Source organism: Manacus vitellinus, unplaced genomic scaffold, assembly GCF_001715985.3.
Source record: "Manacus vitellinus isolate BGI_N305 unplaced genomic scaffold, ASM171598v3 scaffold_28_pilon, whole genome shotgun sequence".
Lineage (NCBI taxonomy): Eukaryota > Metazoa > Chordata > Aves > Passeriformes > Pipridae > Manacus > Manacus vitellinus.
Genome location: NW_021940122.1, coordinates 1491549 through 1512262, shown reverse-complemented (window position 1 = coordinate 1512262; position 20714 = coordinate 1491549).

Sequence of the window (20714 nt, the reverse complement as noted above, 5' to 3'; positions counted from 1 at the left end):
TTGTAAAATGATTAACTGCAAACTACATTCGGAGACAAATAGTGAAGCCTAAAATATGAGCCAGTCTGAATCTCCACCAGAACTACAAGAGCATGTGAAAGTTATCAAAGCTCTGACTTATAAACAGATGTGGGGACTTCAATCCACTGGTCAGGGTTGCAATAGCCAACACCACCCCACCACCTCCAATCAGTAAAAGACAACTGAAATGGCTTTTGTCTTGCTCAGGGTTTGTATTTCCAAATACAGTGCATTGTAGTAACTCACTCTGATGAACAGAAAGGCAGAGACCAAAGTGGCCAGAACTGCAGAAAAAGAGTTACTGTCACATCCTCCAGGATGTATTAAAAAGGCACTGTGGGCCAGAGAAGTTAAGTGCTCAGGAACACAGCAGTGGATCTTTTGCAAACTGGGTTAGAAAAAAACAGAGTAGCATGTAAGGAACATGACAGCACACACCCATTTAGACATATTTCACTATTGTAACATCACGACCACATTTCTTTCGAGAAACTGGTTGACTTTTGGCAGAGAACTGCAACTTTAGGGGTGTGTCAGTCAGGTAAGAGACAGAAAGAGAGGCAAGAGTTATCAGAACATTGGGGAACCTCTAGAGAAAAGTGAAGCACTTCTATTTTAATAGCTGAACAAAGAGGAACAAAAATGGGAGTAATTCTTGGAGAATACCCTCAGAAGAGAACTAGCAGTACTTATCTCTACCACATGAAAACTCTTCCAGAAAAAAGAACCATATGAAGAAAAATACCCATTTAATGGGTATTAAATCAGCACAATGCACTCATCTGATGGGACTGTAACAAATACCATCAGTGAGATACATTTTTATTGTATTTTATTCTGGATGAGAAAAATCTGTATGTAATGAATTCGGGGTGAATCCAGGTTGGTTGGACTGAAGAGCATTCTGGAGATCAAGAAACCAAGAAGGTACTGAGCCACCATTATTCTAAGAAAATACTGTTTACTTGACATTGCAGCCTCAGGAATGGTGTTTTTCTCCATTTGCACAAAATCATGTCAGAGAACAGGAAAATAATTTTGACTGATTATAGTTATGCAAAGTTCTGTTAGCAATAGTGCTACCAGTAGATCATCACAACCTGTACATTTGATTCTAATATTTAAACACAAAATAAAACAGGTTGCCTTAAAAACAATAAAGAGGTTAAAACTGTAAATAGACAGAAAACACAACTGTAGTATTTCCCAGGTGAAAGAGTTATTCAGGGGCTAGCAAATTTAGAGCTTGAGCATGTTTGCACACACATCTTGAGACCATGCTACTCTTTCTTCCTATATTTTTGAAACTGTAAATAGCAAAATCATGAATGTTCAGTGGAATTTTGCTAATGGGAAGAGAGAGTACATGTTTTTCTGGAATTGGTACCAACTTTGGCAGCAAGTCTGTGGCAGGAGGTGATGGTTGTATGTACTTTTAAAGAAACAGTTATGTTTATTTTTCTTTTTCAGTTTAATTTTGTTTCTCTAACAAGGGAGATCAAAAAGATGTAGCTAGCGACCTTGTAAAAGCAGCTCTTTTCTATAGTCCTGCTTGACTGGGGTTTTTAGTTGAGCTGCCTTTCAATTATAATGAAAAGAAAGGGATAATTAATGTAAGTTTGCTCACTCTACCATCCAGTGAAATAATGGGTTTACTTATTTTACCTGTGCTAGTACTTATTAAAACACATCACCATTCCCTAAGCCTCTGGGTCCATTCGCATCTTTAGAAACATAATTAAACTTCAATCATCCATAGCTGTCCACATTTGATACTGCCAGAAGAGAATCATTAAATTAATAATTTCCAACAAACATATGAGAGAAGGAAGCTGACACCACTCTTGAGATGGACTTTGTCTTGAGCATGGGTTGCTCTTTGTGTTCAAGTACAGGGACTCAGCAGGGAGTGTGTGTGGGGGGGGAGGAGAATAAAATCACAAAAAAGTGATTTGGGGTTTCCAGGCATGATTGTTAACTTTGCCTGTCTCAGCTTTTGGATTCCAGCTGGACACTTCAGAATGGCCTGATTTTTAGAGAATATGTGGGAGGCATTCTTTGAAAATCAAGATCCTTTAATGTTCTGCAAAACAGACACTCTGAAATAGAATTACTTGATGTGATTTACAGAAAATATGAACCACACTTTCGTAGGATTTTTGCTTGTTTGTTTTTTCTGCATAAATAGTGTTTCATTTCCCTCCAGCATTTCTTGAATGAAGAACTCATTAATTTATGAAAGTGCTGAAATGGAATAAATAAAAAGATATCTAAAAAATGTAGCAATGTGGGCTATAGCAACATATATAGCAACATGGGCTGTCATATCTACAGCAATATGGGCTGTCATTTTAAAGCAACATGCCCCACAGAAAAGGGAATAAAATTAAACCCACTCTCCATGTTTTGGATGTTTTAGAGAATGTGTATTTCACTGATGCTCTTGCTTTCTCTTTTTTTTCTTTTTTAATCTCTTTTTCCCTTTTTGTTTATTCATTTTTTTCTCTCTTTCTTTAGTGTGTTGTGTCATTTTTTTCCAGCTCTCTGAATTTCTGTTCAGCTCCACCAAAGGCTCTCAGGGCTGTGTTCCTCTGTGTCCCTTCTACATCCCCTAACTCAAGCTATTCCTCTGGTTTTTTATAGTCTTCCTTCTACATCTTCTCCATGTTTATTCCCAGTTATATTCCCAATATTTTTGCTTTCCTGTTTTTTCACTTATGGGTTAAAATACACATGAATAATTTCTTATTGTGACAAAAAGCCAGTCTCTCATCCAGCTGTCCTGTTCTGCTCTTGGCTTCAGCAATGGACTTCTGGGGAAAAACCTCTGGCCTGCTCTGTGAGAATGGTCCCTCTTTGTTTTATGTGAATCATATGCCATGTGAGGAAACATCCTCCTGGGTCAGTGTCCTCCTCTGGCATCGTAAGGCACAGCGTGACCTAGGGGTCTGCATAAGCACAGGGGTTCAGCTGTGGCATATGTCCCACATCCTCCATTACAGAGTACAACAGCAGGGTCCCTTGGTCCCTCTGGGAAATCTGTACTTGCTCTTCTCCTGCAGAGGACGTGGTGAACTAGGGAGGTTTTTCCATTTCTTTCCCCGGCTGATTTGTCGCTTCAGGTCACTGTTACTGTGAGATGGTTTAAACACAAGACTAAGCTCTGCCTGTGGTCCCAAAAACATCCTTATAAGAAATCAAGGACACAAAAGTTGTCTATCATTATGTGAAAAAAATCCAATCTTGGGGAAAAGGAGATATGAAAAATATATGGAATATTTGTTTGTTGCTCAGCTGACTACATTCAGCAGTTTGTGTAATTTGGATTCTGGCTGGGTTTTATCCATATTGAAAGGCATGAAATCCCAGCAAAAAGGCATGAAACAGTCAGAGCAGGCTCGTGTATTATAGTCATCAGGTATAGTAAAGAAGGATGTGACCAAACCCATGAGAGAAAGGGCTCTGCAGGAAGGAGTTCCCCTTAGACCTGCCTGACATCAAGGAGAGAAAAAGGGGATGTTTAACAGGAGCAGGGAATCTCTTCTGGGACTTCATCCAACCCTTGCTGTCAGTGATACAAAAATATCTCAACTGCATTCCAAAATATAAGCAATATTATTTATTTTTCAACAGACTTGCCTCAGGGAAAAAAAAACCAACCTACTTGGTTCATACAATTTAAATCAAATCATGATTGTAGTGACATTGTTTTATTAATGACAAGTAATTAATTGGCAGTCACTGAACTATACATTCAGGATCATCATTGGCCACACAACAAATAAACCACAATAACACACTGCCAAAATAATAATTAACGCCTATAAATTTCTAACCATCCTTCTGAAGTAATCCTAAACAATCCTAAAATAATTTTCTCTTCACCCTGCACAGTTATACTTATTCCCCTACCCAGCCCATCCACAGCCAGTACCACTGGTTACACTCCTATGAGAGTGCAGGTTCCCCTGCTCACACACACCTCTCACTATGGATGCTGCTCACTACAACCTGCCAATAACCTGCTGTGAAAGTACACTGTAACTTATGTCCCCCGAGGTGTGGGTTCCTACATGTTGTACCCAGTATTGCCAGTCCACTGTCTTGCTGCTCACCACATGGTGTGGATGGGGAGGCTGCTCTGTAAGGCCTGGACAGAGGTGACTGTGCTGGTTGGACGATTTCTGTCTGTGCCAGACCAGGTTTTGTCTGGTTCTCTGTTTCCACTCCAGAAGCTTTCTCCCATGTTACAGGTCTTCATGTTTCCCATTTATTACTTTTCAAGTTGTTTTCTTCTTTCTATCAAAAGTTAATGTAATTCCTTGGCTGCTTTCTAAACTGGCTGGTAGCCATCTTCCTCTTTAACCCCTTTCTCAGAAGCTACAGGATTAAGAGCAAAAACTGTACATCAGAATGTTGTTCTACCCACACTGACTAGCTTTGCTAACAAATAGGATTACATAGCTCGGTTAGTGTCTCTGTAGTCTGTCATGTCATCTAGCTTTTGAGACTGCTACGTTATTCTGTGTAAACAAGCAGATGTAGAAAACTCTTGCAGGCAAGAAAGCAAAAATGAAAAAACCCTACCCATGAGGAATGCCTGTGACTAAGGGCTAAAAGCACGTTGGCATTCCAGTGAAAGCCTGCAGCATTGCTCTCTTGTTTTAAGGAAAGCCAGTCTGAGCTTTTCTAGATGAGATCTGTACTGAATCTGACTGTGGTTTTTCAGCTGTACAACCCATTCTTCTGCCAGAACTATTTGTCTCTCTGGAACACTTCCTAGACGAGGGCATGTGCCTGCATTTCAGTCCCTCTAGTTCACAGCCTGGCATCTTAATTCAAACACTCCTTTTCTACAGCAGAGTAGCTGTCTTAAAGGCAAATAGGGAACAGGGTGATACTAATTACCACCAGTTGCAGGCTAAAGAGGAAAATATTTGTGGGAACAGTTTAGAATGAAAAACCAAGAGCAGCAGCACCTTAAAAGACATGAAGAAGCATCAGGCCTCTTTGTCAAAGCTGTAACTTGGCATTAGTGAAGTGTAGCATTTGATAAGATTGGGTACATACCTGTACATGAAGTTACAAATTTTTTAAATACTTCTACAAGCTAGGCAATTATACTAAAATCTGTTTATACGCAAACATCCTTAATTTTCAAATGTGTACTGATCTTTACTGAGTATTTTCAAAAGAAGAAAATGCAAGGACTGACCCCTGATTAGAATCCTTGACTGTAAAAAAGTTCCTGTTTAGGAACCCAGCTAAGCTTTCTGGAAAATAGGCATTTGGTAATATGGAGAATAATTAAAGACAAATGAAAATTAGACAATTACATGCTCATGGAAACCAGAAAGAAAGTAGAAGTCAGAACTATTAGTGGTCCCATTACTTCCCTGTATTGGTAGCAATAGGAATAGCAGGCGAAAAAATGGAAATTTGAAAAAAGAAACAGATCAGCATGAAGTGAAGTTGTTGCAGGAGAAAATAAAATAGCAATCCAGATATTCATTGTAGTTCTCTTTTTTTCTCCTAGAGGAGCAGAACAGGGAAACTTGGAAAATGTTTTGACTGATAAAAGATGAGGATTTGTACAATGAGGGAAGTTGAACTTGAAAGAGATTTTAAAAGACAGAGCTTTCTGTACATATGTAACAGAAAATCATCTTGAACTGGAACTCAATGACAAAATAAGTGAATTGGCAGAGTAAAGTTACATGCTGAAACCGGCGATACAAGATAAAGTCAAAGGTCTTTTGGAGGCTGAAGAGATCCCCAAGAGAGACATGGATAAAGATGTCGAGGGTACCCAGTGACTGGAGGGGAAACCAGATGCTTTCTAAACTGAATTCTGCAGTTCACTGAAGTCTGAAACGTCACAAGTTGTCACTCAAAAGTTAGGACTGGGGCTGCTGAGATAGGATCTACTCATCCTTGAAAGGAACAGGGCCAGCCAACTAAAGGAATGAAGACATGTTTGAATGGATCAGCTGTGCAACAGAGGCAGCAAAAAAAATGTTGACAAATTCCGTATGTTCAGCTTTTCAGGTAATGTAGATTCATCCTAGAATCTGGACAGGAGTGACAACTGATGAATTTCTAAATGCTTTTGAGAGCAGTGAATTAGGCTGATTTTGAAGAGATTGCTGGCATTCTTCTGTGGTTTTTTTCCCCATCAGTCACAACTGTCTGAGCAAAATTGCAGATTAAATTCCAGAAAATAAATAAGTAAATGTCCTAGTGAAAGATTAATGGCTAGCTATATGGTAGGAAAATAAGGATCCCTAATCTGGAAATAATGCACAGATACACAATGTAGACGGTTTATGTAGCACACGGCAGTCCTATAATTTTTTAATGTATGTTACATCTCTGAAAATATTTAGATGGATAACTTTAAACTTTTAAATACCAAGAAATTGCAGTATGTCATCATGAAATTTAGTTCTTTCATTGGAAATAACAGAGGAAACCTCAAGGAAACTGGTTAATTTTTTTTTTTTAACTTTTCCTCAAGACATAGCTAGTTTGTAATTGCCTCCATTTATTTCATATGAAAGCATATATTTACTTATATGTATGCACAGATACAGACACATACATATAAATGATATCTCAAAAATCATCTATATCCAAATTTACTAACTTCTTGGGTAGAGAGGGGATAATTTGTCCACACCAGAACATGCTGTCTTGGTGTAGAAAAATATAATCAGACAAAGACTGGCATTTAAACACAAGTGGATTTACTAGAAGAATGTTTGTCTGCTTTGCTGCCCTAATGAGCAGGGATAGCTGACCAGCTCTGCAGTGGATCCACCACCTTATCATCAGAGATTAACAAAGGGATTGACTGATACCCCAATTTCTAATAGGAATGGGGGGAATGAGTCATGTTTATTAGCTCCACAGTTCTGGTTTTACAAACTGGTTTGAAGGCATGGAAGTATCCCAGATAATGGCACATTAGTATGGCACAGTGCACAAACTAATGAGCCTTGCCTCTTGGGGGAATCATTAGTCTGAGGGCAGTGCTATTTTGACATGAGTACTTTGCTCCCAGTGTCATAGTTAACTCGATGCTAGCTTGGTGGGAGGGGATGAAGTCTCTGAACCATCCTATATTACTACATGGTATGCACTGGCTTGCAGTACCTCTAGTTCTGATGCTTAGGTAATCTAAATTAGGTTAAATTAAATTTATACCAAATTAAATTAAATGACTTCTGAAATTGTCTGTTGTTATATTTTGAATCCAGTTTCTAGTTAAGTCAATGGATCATTCCATGGACTTCACTGGGTATTAGAGCAGCCTTCAAACATTTTCATATAAGAGAAATAACAAAAAAGTGGGGGAAGGAGGTAAAGGAAATGTAGACCAGCCCCCGGCTCAGCATGTTAGGAAATTTAGACCGATACTGCAATAAGAACACACTGTCTTATCTTCAAAGGCAAAACAGAGTCAAGGCTCAGTTATGACAATCTATGCATAGAGAGCTGCAGGGCTAGTTAGATGATGAGAGACTGATTTTCATGAAGAAAGATATACCAGCTGACAAGAACACAGAATCATTTTAAAGGGTAGTGCATAATGTGCCGTTTTTTCAGACATTTCCCTCTAGCTATGCAGTGACAGGAAGGACATCCTACAGAAAGGGGTGTTAGCTTTAGTTCTCAAGAGATCCCACGTGAGTTTCTTGTTCTGCCACAAACTTTTTGTGAAAATTTGAGCAAATTTCTTTACCTTAAATCCACAAAGGCTTCCTCATGCCGGTTTCAGTTCCCTGCTTGCATTGATTTCCAAGTCATAATGTTTTTGTATCAGTGAGCACCAGGCACTTTCCAAAGAGCACCTGTATGGGTTAGCCCTTAGGTTTTCCTTTGTTGCAATTCCTCCTGAGTAAGAGAGGAAAGGAGGTTCTGAGAGCTCAGCTGTTATCCAGTCTAGCTTTAACACAGGAGCTCTGGAGAATGGTTGCAATGGTCTAGGTTTTTTGCTGAAGGACGGGCTAGTGCAAAGTTTTTTCCAGTTGCTGTGGTTTCTATATTGCAACAGCAACACTGTGCAGGGATGTTTTGAGTGTGAGACTACATAGGCAGTAAAGGTAAGCAACTGCTTTTCCTCCTAAAAGTAGTAAAACCAAAGAGATTGTAGAGGGCCATTTCTGAGTAAGTGAGTTTTTTGGTGTTGCTGTCAAGGATATGCCTGTATTGCACAGGACAGTGTCTTATAACCTGTCTACCGGGGCTCCCTTATTCCGAGGCGAGGCAGCTGTTTCAGCATACTGACAAGCCTTACTGTGAGTGCTACACTCATGAGGCTACAGAGCTTTTTAGAGCTGGCTTTACTCATTGAAAGCCAGCCTGGAATCTCTGTCAGGTCCAGTATATATGGAGATGCTCAAAAGTATGCATGATGTGCAGATCAGACTTGGTCCTGGCAGATTCCTGATGACTGGAGGTAATGTTTCATTACTTTGAAACAATTATGTTTTGTTTGAACAGTTGGTCTCTAAAACCTCATTATAAGGCACCTATATCCACTAAAAGGCAGAGGAACTGCTTTTTAAATAAAGGCAGACAGATCCTCGGCTGTGTAAATCAGTGCAGCTCCCTTTAAATCAATGAAGCTATTCTAGTATACTCAAGGTAAGGATCTGACTCAAAGACTAATGGAAGAGAGGTGACACCAAGAATGAGATTTTTCTGAAACTCTCAACATTTTCTGACTCTGCGCCCATTTCCTCTGAAAGGAAAAGTCTGATTAAATTCAGAGGGAACAGAGTAATGCCAAGCTGAAAGCTGAGAAATCCCATCCTTCAGACCAAGGGTGCCACAGATTTCTCTCTGGTGAGAGATGACTTACTGTGAGGGTTCAACAATTTGGTACAGTCCTTCTTGGTCAGCAGCGACAAAGCTGAAAAATTCTGTGCCATTCAAAAATCAGGAGAAGAAAGCCAAATCAAACTGGATGACCCAGAAGTAGCATATTTCCGCTGCATCCCCAAGTACCGACACAGATAAGCTACAAAACCTTAGATTCTCCCAGAAGCACAAGATGTATTATCTAACGGATCTTAGAGTAGCTTTTTGGATAGGTGTTTCCATGAGGATTTCAGGAGATGTTTAAGGCCAAGCTGTTGTGTGTTGATGTTAGTATATGCCTAGAAGCATATATTGTGTGAGCAAGGGGAATGAGGGCTTGTTTTTGAGGGAGGAGACAAGTGGGATGGTGTCAATATGCACACTGAAATGCTTAGTATCTTTGCTCATCAATAGTGGAATCTGAAAATGTTTGTTTAACTGACCTTCACTGTCCTTGCTGTATTGGACCTAACAACCAACAGGATGTCAATATAGTATAAATAACCAAAAGAATTTAATTAAAGAAAAAATGTCAAGCAAAGGGGCTAAAAACAATATTTAAGCAACCCCCTCTCAGATGTCCTTTTGTGTAATGATGCAAAAAAAAGAAATTTAAGTTCATACAATAACTTCTAACAGAGTAGGGAATGGGTTAATGTAACTGGAGAAGATAAGTGTCAGCATTATTTTTAACTGCTTTATCTGCTAATAGCACTAAGCTTAAAACAGCACCAATGTGTTAATGTAACTTGATCAAGCTGATTATATAACAGCATAAAGGCATTTTCCTTATCTGCTGGCCTCATCATCATTCATTTTCAGTATGTTTCAACTGACTACACTATACATCAGTAGTTATGTTCTATATGCAGTAAAATTACCACATTACATGTTTGCAATGATGTATGTACATATATTTGCTTCCTGAGGACAGGAAGCTTTCCATCATTCTCTGGCTGCAAGTACTTTCACTGTGAAAACAGTTTCATGTAGGAATTGTTTCAGTTATCGTGACTATCCTCTTTGACTCAAATAGATATGGTTAATTCAGCAACAAGTAGACCCTTGACAGGAACATGTCCCTCAGCAACAGTTACTTAACTCAGTTGGCTTCAAAAGGGACTCCCTGAAAGAATAAGGGTTCATTTTTCTGAATAAGGATCTCAAAATGTAGATCTTTGATATTTTTGAGCCATGGTTCACAAGCAACATACTGTCTGTAGGACCTTCTCCATTACTCAGTACCCTAGGGAATATAAATGTTAAACTGAATCTGGCAGGGAGAGAGAAATACAATATTGTCTGCAAAATGTTTCTGTGTTATGGCTGGTGGGGCAGAAATGGGAATAGTATCTATGTGGAAGTGGGCTAATGCAGGGCATCATTTTTAGCTATACTGTGTGTGGAAGCAGGTCCCCGACTGTCTGGGGTTCTCTGCAACACAGGCAATTGTGCTGGCACAGAGAGATATTTAGGAGGCCACACCTAAATGCTATAATTTAGGGGAGCATACTGTGCATGCTATGTTTTATAGAAAGCAGATGAATTCCTGCTTTCAACAGTACAATCCAACTCAGATTACTGTTTGAAGCTTTAAGTAGTGCCTCTATATGTAATTTTTTATAACTTCTCTGTTTGCATCAATAATGAAATCTTAAAAGGGAAGGGAAAAAGAAAACATCATTAAAAAGTTAGGAAATAAACAAAATGTACTCTTTTGGGTAGGAAACTTTTAATGTTAGCATTCATATCAGAACACATGCAGTGCCAGTTCTTCGTAATTATCAAAAATAGAAACTGTAGGCATGGGGGAAAATATGAAGCTGGAAGTATACACTATGAGAGACATAATGTTTAAATTATTATTATTTTTGTAATTTCCCCTTTAGTGTTCTTCTCATAGAGGAGAGCATATTTTTCACTCTTTTTAAAAGTTTCACTAATTGTTTTCTTTTCTTTGTTCAGATTTTGGAGAAGTTTGGTAATCCTAATACCACTGCATGGCCCACCAACAGTAGCCCCAAAATGGAAGCTGCTCATTATGAGATGTTATCTTCACACCAAGAGACATTTTGGGAAAGTAAATAGCAGTTTGTGGAATAAAACAATTGAAAATATGCAAGTACACTCAGCAAACAGATGGTGTTTAGAATGAGCTGGATTCCCTTTTCATAGCTCTAGCTCAAAATATTTGATTCAAAAGTTCACTTTGAAGTTTTTTCTCCCCTAATCCCTCAGTAAGCTATAGCAGTCTTGAAGGTTATCTGTCGCCTCAGCTTGAACGTAGGCTTTCACTTCTGAAGTATGATCTTACTTGCAATTAGACCATATAAAATACCAGATATGCTGTTCTATTAAAAAAAAAAAAAAAGAAAGAAAAAAAACGAAAAAATCCACCAGTTCTGCGCAGAGTAGTTTTTGGATTCCGAAAATTATACTCTAATAGCTCCAATAAACCAGAGGGGTGTTTCTTCAAGAAATTATAAAAGATAATAATATATCTGGTTATGATGAACTTCACTTGTTCACAGAACAATATTTTTATTAGAAATATGGAAAAATTTAAACATCATTACAAATTTGAAAGGGTTGTTCCCAGTGAAAGATAAATGCAGTAGAACCCAGCCAGATCCATCAACTGAAAATTTGTAAATATTTATTCCTTTTCCTTTGTTCTGTTGCATTAATGGAACAGAAGTTTGTCTATATTCAATAACTAGCACGTGACTGAGTTATGGAAGGACTGGAAACTAAAGAGAAGGGGATTTGCAGTCTGTATCTGCTTGGGACAGAAGAGTTGTCCCTTGCTTTCTTATTTTTAGAGATGATCACTATGATAGCCAAGATTGCAATGTTAGAAAGTGTACGGAACTTCTGAAATAATAACCTTGATCAAAAGGAGTGAATGCAGGCCCCAGTCAGGCAGAGCATCTGTAGCCACGCATAGTTATATGCTATGTGCTAGGTTTTGTTTGTGAATCAGAGGGCCACTGAGGGGACACCAATTGTCCTAGTATCTGGGAGTGGGCAGTTCAGGTACATTACCTGTTTCTTTGGTGAAATTACCTTTTAACTGAACCTCATTACATGCCTTCTGGCTGTTTACATGGCACATGGTTTTGCCTGTGAATGCTGATTGTGCTGCCTGCACACCTTGTCTCTATGTAGTCCTGTCACAGTGCTCCTAAAGTCATCGTCAGAGCCACACTGCCTACCCATTAAGCCCAGACCAGCCCTCAATATGGAGATAGTCAGGAGAGCACCTAACCCAGGATGTGTGCAGTGACCCCTGGGCCGGCCAGCCTTTTCAGAAACTGCTTTTGTGGTGACTCCCTTCTTGTGAGCACCCTGAGCAAAGCTGCTACAGTGGGCCAATACATCTCCCAGAGACTGCAGCTACTCTGTCAAACCTTGTCCCTTTGCCCCACTTTACTCACATCCAATATGTCCTTGACACAACACTACAGCTTGCTAAGAAGGCTGACTGTACTAAGCCTACTAGCTGGAAGCTGATCCTTTATCTTCTTTTCTTACAGGCCTGTCTTTCTGGGCTTGTGCTCACACTGGAAGAGCAACATCTATGGCAAACAGGTCCTAGGGTGTGAGTCCTTTTCAGATTACCTCTATTATGTGTGAGAAATCAGTGGCTGCTCAGCCCTGGTACCTGTGCCCACCTTTAGTTATTCACAGGCAGCATCCACCTTGGCCAAGGATGCTGTTGGTCAGTTGCTAAGTCCAGGGCTGTCAGGTGCTCCTTGCATGGCTTACAGACAGATATAATGGCAACCATCAAGCACCACGCCTCTGCCAGCTGCTGCCATGTATGTGCATTCAGCAGACAAGGTTTTTACACGTCAGCCATGGAGAAAACTTGCTCAGTTGCACTTTCTTCTCTGACTCTTCCTCAGTCATCACACTGTTTCTTCCAGTTTTCACTGAAAGCTGTGGTGTACCATTTTGAACAGGTGGTGGTACTGCCTATATCTGCTATGCACAACCACACAGGCATAGAGAGATCCAGTGGTATTTTAATTAGGAAAATATGAGAGGGAGTGGGAGAGGAAGGGAAAGAAAGAAAGAGAGGTGAAGTGAGAGAGAGAGGAAAAGAAAGGCAGGCAGAGAAAGAGGAAGAAAGGGAGGAAATATGAGAGAGAAGAATGTCATGACATACATAAGCCTAGGGTTTTCTGGAGGTACCTAAGGGACTAGTACTGCAGATAATGAAATATCACTCTGGCAGAGAATGTTATTGTGGAAATTATTACTTTTGCACCGACATTCTGGGAGAGAGAAAAAGACAATCTATCTATTGGTACCCATCACTAGAGAAAATTTTAGGAGCACTTGTTTCTTCCATGCTCTCTTCTGTGTAGGTTTGAGATTTGGTTGGTTGGTTTGTTTTTTACTTTTCAGGAAAAGATGCACTCTTCCCTCCTGCTAGTTCATCTGTCTTGTGTTTTTTAACAACCAGATGTCTCAGGTTTTACTGCAGTACCCAAGATGCAATATGGTGTCCATTTTGGAGACTCTTCATAGTAGTTACATAGCTTCATCACAGAATTGGGTTCATAAGCCTGAACAGAAAAAGAAAATAAACTGTCTTCATAAACCCTAAGATACTATGACAGAATTAAAATAGCTGTTTGTTGCTAAAATACAAGTTTACTCTTTTTGTAGTGTACTTTAAAGGCAAGTTCTGATTATAAAGAAAGCAAGTATTTTCACATATAGCAGTGTTTTTTTGAAAAAGCTACTAGTCTAGCATGAAAGGCTTCCAGAGGAAAATTTTTACTGTGATTGGCACAACTCTGTTACCTTTTATTGATAATGCTTGCTACAGAAGCAGACCAGAAGCCCAGAATATTTCTTATCCTAGGCTAGCGGGATGTAGACAAATGTACCAATTGTATGCCAACATAATACTGTATTCTGTGGCTGTTGAAAGTGGATCAATTATATTCAATATTCTTTTCTACTGATGGGTTCATAGGACACAAACATACATATGCCACTTAAGGATACATTATTTGAAAATGGAATGAGCAGTATGCAGTCAGAGCCACGAAAATAGGATACTTATCAGAAACCATACTTGTAACTCACATGATCCAGAAGAAGCAAATGTGGAAATATATCTTCATAAAAAATTCACACAGTCACAAATTGCGCCATCTATTTCTGTACACTACATTTTTGTTACTCCTGGAGAGAGAAGGTCTTTTTATTTAAAATAATTGTTGTTGGTTTTCTGGAAGACATGAAGTATTCATCTTCTCCCCTCTCCTGCTGCCTTTTAGAAGTAGTCAAAAAGCTGAAATTAATTAAGTTCTGACCTCATGTCAGCATCGTGTATCATAATTAACAGAAAACAACATCCTTAAGGTCTAAGATCTGCACAATTAAAGCCAGAAATCTGTGAAAGAAACAAGATTAAAAAGAGAGTTTTGAGAGAGAGAGTTTAAAACTTGAATTCCCTTGCATGGGGAGATGCAGTCACTGAAATATTCACCTAAAGTACCCAGGTGCATTTACATAAGTCCCTTTGTTCTTCTGTGCAATTACCTTTCCATTGGTCTCCATGGGGTTTCCTGTGTCTAAATCTGATATGCTTTTCTCATTTATTTCACACTTACATGTTACGGCCCAGACCCTCTTAAAAACAAATATCCTTTGGGATAACAGAGGTAATCAGGATGCATCCTGGATTCAGCCCTGGTGTATGCAAAACAGCCTATCTTACAGCATCTGTTGTTGGCTGCCAAGAAAAAAACACATACCAATCAGGACACAGTTTTTTCTCTGTCTTACTTTCCTAAAAACGCTTGTGTGTGAAGATCTGCTGGCTGGTTTCACTGTGTTATGCTAATTTTGGAGATCTATTAGACTAGTATGAATGGAAAGATAGATTCAGCATTTTGCTACTCATTGACTTACACCGTGGTTACTCGTTCTTATACTCTTGCCTCCAAGAAAGTAACCCTTTGGTTCTTTTACTTTGCAAGTTTGGTAATTTCCAAACATGTGCCACCTTTGTTATCTCTTCATATTTAAAAATTTGATATTATTTTTGGCTAGTAGAGTTCAAAAAGTAACTAGGTATTCTAGTTTCAAGAATCAATGTAACATTTTTTGTTTCAAAATGTAATCCTGCTTTTTCCATTCCCACTTTGCCCTTGAAAATAAGTCGAAGGAAAATGCTATATGAAAAGTGAAAAGATTAACTAATTTGCTCTTCAGTTTTATCACAAAAGGGGGGAAAAAGCAAAATTAATTAAAGTAAACCTTGATTTTCTGTTAAGAACAGTTAATTGAAAAAAAAGATTTAAAGTGTTTTGATGTCTTCATTGTTTTTACTATTCCTCTGGGTTCATCTTTAATAGTCCCGATACAGTCTCTCTTTCTACTAATTTCTGTCAAAACCCCAATCGTTCTCCCTGATATGTGCTTAAGGCATCATCTTTATTTTTATTGTTTCTTTCTATTATCTTTACTGTGATTTTGACTTCTTTTTGTCTTACAGCACCTTTCTTCCATGGTTCTTTTATACTAATAAATTATTTTTCTGTTGTTGAGTCTTTCTCCAGCATACTATCTTTTAATTTGAATTCCTCAGTCCTACTGGCATATTCTTAAATGAATACTCGTTCACTTATGAATGTATTGCCTTAGGGTAGTTAATCTCAAAAGATGTTTAATGGGAGATGACAAAACCTTGTGGGTCCCTTCCAATTCCAAATATTCTGTGATTCTAAAGAAGTCACAGCCTAGGTGCACCTTTCAGTCACCTCTATTTTAAAAAATCTGCCAGCTTGTCTTTTCATTGAAATTGTGAATGATCTCATCTGTTTGTGTACTGTCCCTGTGTAGAAACTAGACAGTCTTTTGCAGAGTCCTAATCCAAAGGACTTTTCATGTTCTCATTTAGGATCATTCTCCCAGTTCACTTTTTCTTCCACTGATGCAATTTCCTTAGCTTTCTGCCCATCATATTTCAAGCTCTCTCAAAGGCACATTGGGTCTTACTGTCTTGTCTCCTAAGACAACATCTAATGATAAAACTGTGGTTCTGATTTCCTTTCTCAGAAATCTTCTTTAGTATCCAGCACAGGTTTCTATTTTATTACTCTAATTCTTTCCAACTGAAGTCTTATCTTATCCTTGTCTATCAGAAGTGCAAGAGCTCAAATAACCTTAGAGTGCTGTTCTGAATATGTTATTCAGGGGGCCTCATCCAGCCCTTATTTCTTCAACATATTTAAGATAATTCTCTTTCTCTTCAATGCCCTATACAGAATCCCTTGTCTGTATATCATCTTTCCTTCCTAATTTCTATATTCTCTATCTGTCATGAAACCTTTCTTAGATTTCTCTCCTGTGTCTCCTGAAGTCCTTTCAGCTGTAGTTGTACCCAACTATGCATCCAAACCCTCATTTCTATTTTGCAAAGCTTGCTAATGCTAATCTATTTCTGTAAAAGTACATCCCCTTGCTATGGGACTGATTTTGTCTCCTCTGGTAATATTAATTAATGCAATTAGTAGTTTCTACTGGAATCAGTAGAGCTTCTCTCTAGCATGAGTGGTTGTGTTTCACTCTTCAATAACATTCTGTTCAGTATATGGTTATGCTAAAGAAAAGGTCAGTCTGCTAGAAGATCATTCTCTCGATCAGCCAGAGTGGATGTTTTGGTTTTTTTCTGAACCATATTCTCTGTTTTCAAGAGAAGTTGCTTAGAACCGAGAATTATTTCCTAGAACCATCAAATGGCCTGGGTTGGAAGGAATCTTAAAGATCACCTAGTTCCAACAACCCTTCCATGGGCAGGGACACTTTTCACTAGACCAGGCTGCTCAGAGCTCCATCCAACCTGGCTTTAAACACTTCCAGGGATGGGGCATTCACATCTTCTCTGGGCAACCTGTTCAGTGCCTCACCACCCTCACGATAAAGATTTTCTTCCTAATATCTAATCTAAAGGTACTCTCAGTTTGAAGCTATTCCCCCTTGTCCTGTTACTACATGCTCTAAATAGTCTCTCTCCCTGTGTCTTAAATGTCCCAAAGGACATTGTTCACACTTTAAAAATACTAGTTACTACCCGTAAAGTGTATCATTAATACCAAAGGTAACAGGGGGAAAAAAAGTTCCATAAAAAGGTTGCAGTGAGGACATACAAAAAATCTCAGCTGTTTCAATTGAAATGCATACTGTAATTCTGGAAAAATAATCACAACAGAAAAGGCAGAGGAGCAAATTATTGAGCTCCTAGTTCTCTTTAACTTGCCCTAATCCTGTTTTCAAATAGCAGCACAAAACTGGCAAGTTTTGTACCAAATTACAGGGAAAGAAGCCTAGAGGTACAACAGCATGGCAAATGTCAACAGTTGTCTCTCAGCTGTTTGAGGCCTCACTTTACTTTCAGCATGCTGCCAATTCTAGCTGACATTGCTGCTTTCTGGAAGGGAAAAGCAAAGCTGCTGTTTTTGTTATCGCTGTTGTTCAAGCCCCTAAAATAGGATTAGCTACAGCTTTTGTTATTGTTCTGTTTAACAGAGGACTCTGAAACAGTATGTTTACAAAGTATGTAGAACCCATTGAAATAACATTTATCTGGTAACTCTCATTAAAGTTGTCATAGTATTTCCTCTACTGATATTCTTTATTTTTCCCAGTGGGTTATTGAACAAGAGAATGATTTCCAAGACAGTAAGCAGGGGCTTCTTGCTCATCCTTCACTGTTTCCAGATATCTGAAGAAAGAGTGCAAAAATGACAGTAAATTTCCTCTCTTGAGTTAGTATCCCATAAAGGATATGTGAGATCTGTATTCAAGATTATATAAATACAAAGGCAATTAGGGATGTCCATCATGGGGAAGGGGACAGGCTTTGGATCCAGTGTTTCAGGTCAGCAAGAACCATTTTCTCATGTATGCCGACATGCCATCTCTTACCAGGTATAAACTTTCACCTCATTGCCCTTGTACTGAGCTCAAGTTTAGGGCTCACTAAAATACAAGAATATAAGAAACTATATAGTCCTGATTTGAAAACATTCACTGTTTTCCTTTGTAATTTCCTGTAGTGGGATGACCATGCTTTTTTGTTAAAAAAAAAGCATATGATTTTTTTTCTCAAATTGTCTGGTTTCTATTTCCAGATATTATGTCTATGTCTGTCCTTGCTTTAATAAGAAAAACACTGTTCTAGCACCTTACATTTTCTTCCCATGGAGATGTTTATATGCTGGCATCAAGTAAGTTGTCAGTCTATTTTTCTGACAAAGTAAACAGACTGAACTTCCTACTTCTGCTACTGTAAAAAATTTTCTCCAGTCCTGAATCAATTTATGTGACATTTCCCTACCTCCCTCTCCAGTGTTTAAAATATATTTAAATGTGTCTATTAAAAATGTATGCAGTTTTCTAGTTTCAGCATCATGAATGTAACAGAGGTAAATAATTTCTCTATATGCAGTCTCCATGCTCTAGCACATAAAGCATAAGAAATGTACCAGCAGTTCTTACCCCAGTGAGGCATTCATAGTGGCTTATCCAATATAACTCACGAAAGTTTCTTTGACTCACTGCATTCTAGGACACAGCTCCCAAAATACAGTGCTGATAAGGCCTCTATCTCTTCTCTCCAGATGTTTCTTCATTGATTTCACTGCAGTAAGTGTATTTTGTTTGAATGGATCCAGGACACCAAGTAACCAGGACACTCCATTTGTTCTGCCTGGTTCTTTTGTCATCCTCGTTGCTTCTTTTTTGTTGTATCCTCAAGTTTTCTCAACCACTCCTCTAGGAAGACTATTCCACTACTTGACCACCCTCTCAGTAAATAAATGCTTCCTAGTGTTCAGTCTAAACCTCCCCTGATGCAGCTTTGAACCATTCCCACATATCCTCTCTCTGGATACCAGGGAGAACAGATCAGCATTTCCCCCTCTACTTTCCCTCCCCAGGAAGCTGTGGAGAGCAATAAGATTACCTATCAGCCTCCTTAATAATAACCCTGCAAAAGTTATTTCAATGCTGCGTGACCTTCTCCAGCCCTGAGTGTGTGACCAAGGGAAAAAAGTGTGTGACTGGGTGTCTTCTTCCTGAGAGATCTTTGCCTGCCCTAGGGTAAAGGAGCAACTGGAAGCTGGCACCAATTTTGTGAGAGAAAATTAACTAGAATAAAACCAAGAGATTCAGAGAAGGAGAAAGAAATAGAAATGGCTCTTCAAATCTTACATCACCTTCCAGTTTTCCATATCCAGGTCCACCTGGTTATACTTGAAAACTAGGATATATAACTGTAGCAAGAAAGAGCTATGCCATTTCCTGATGCATGACTTCTTAATTAGCTTCTATTCAGTCTGAAAGTCACAAACACTATTTAAATATTCATTCTTCAAATTACACTATATCCTACTCATCGGTGCAGTCATCCACTATCAAAAGTACAAGAGGGGATGGAAAACAATTCCCAGATCAGTTGGTGGAGATGATGGAACTGAAAACTTACAGGGACATCAGTAAGCTTTATTCCTACTCATCCACTCGTTAGAAGTCAAAAGCTGCGTAAAGCAATGGGGAAACAGCTATTTCTTTCTTCTAGATACTATGGTTGCATCTATACAATGAAACAAATCCCTTCTATGAACATTCCCAGAACTGTTTAATTTACTGTTAGAGCTGTAGCAGATATTCTCTAGATTGCAAAAACAACGAGGAAACTCAGCTGCTGGGAAGAAATACATTGTGAACATACAACAGAGTAATGCAGTTGTCCTCCTGCACAGGTTGTAGTTTTGTCAGATAGTTCCCAATTTTCAGGCGTCCAGCTTTATTCTGCTTTGAGCTCTTACCTTCTGGGTAGTTGTTATTCTCACAATATTCTGTGAGTGAAGGGGAAATTTCTTTCCTGCCCAGAGAATAATTACCCTCAGAGAACTTCTAATAGCCACAAATATGCTCCCAATGTGGAAGTAGAAAACTAAACTGAAGTCGCTGTACAATATAGTCAGCTGAATGACCCCAAAGACTCTCTAGATGTCTCTATAAATAGGATATTCTCCTTGGAAGTAACCTGGCTGGTGTTCCTAATCATATGATGTAAACATACTCTTTTTAAATTATTATTATTTTCTATCCTCATCTGTAAATATGGTTCTGGACTTTACACTGCCTCTAGCTGCCTTTTTTAGCTTTTTTGGTATATTGCTCTTTCTGGATTTTCAGTTTGTTTTGTTATATTCCAGTCACTCCATTTCTAACTAATGGCATTAAAAACATCTTAAAAGCTCAAAACCAGAGAGCTTTCTGCAACTTCTGCATTAGATTTAAGTGTTTAAGCTTTCCATCTCTGTGCTCAAATCTGTATATAACTCCACATCCACAAATATTTTTCCCCAACTGTTTTTTTGCCATTAGTGAAAAAACCTACTCAGAAAAGACTCTGGACTAGAAATAGAATCTCTGTGAAACAAAAATTGCAGTGCGTCAACTCCCCACAAAACTTTTTATTTTGTTTAGGAAATATAAAATTCATAAAAAATGTCCTGAAAACTAACAATTTTCTTGCTGTCCTCCCATGGAGATGTTCTGCTAAGTGCTGACAAAAGCAACCCCTCCTTTTTATGCATCTAAGAGAGAAGAAAGGAGAAAAGTAAGGATGACCAGTTAGGATATAAGAACTACTTCTTTTTTACCTTTCCCCTCCAAGCTTTCATTCCAAATGGGTTTTGCAGCTGCTGCAGCCTTGCTAGCCACAAATAATGCACATTGTGGTGTGCTTATTCCATTGGCTTTGCTCCTTTACATCTCAGCTGCTGCTTGCT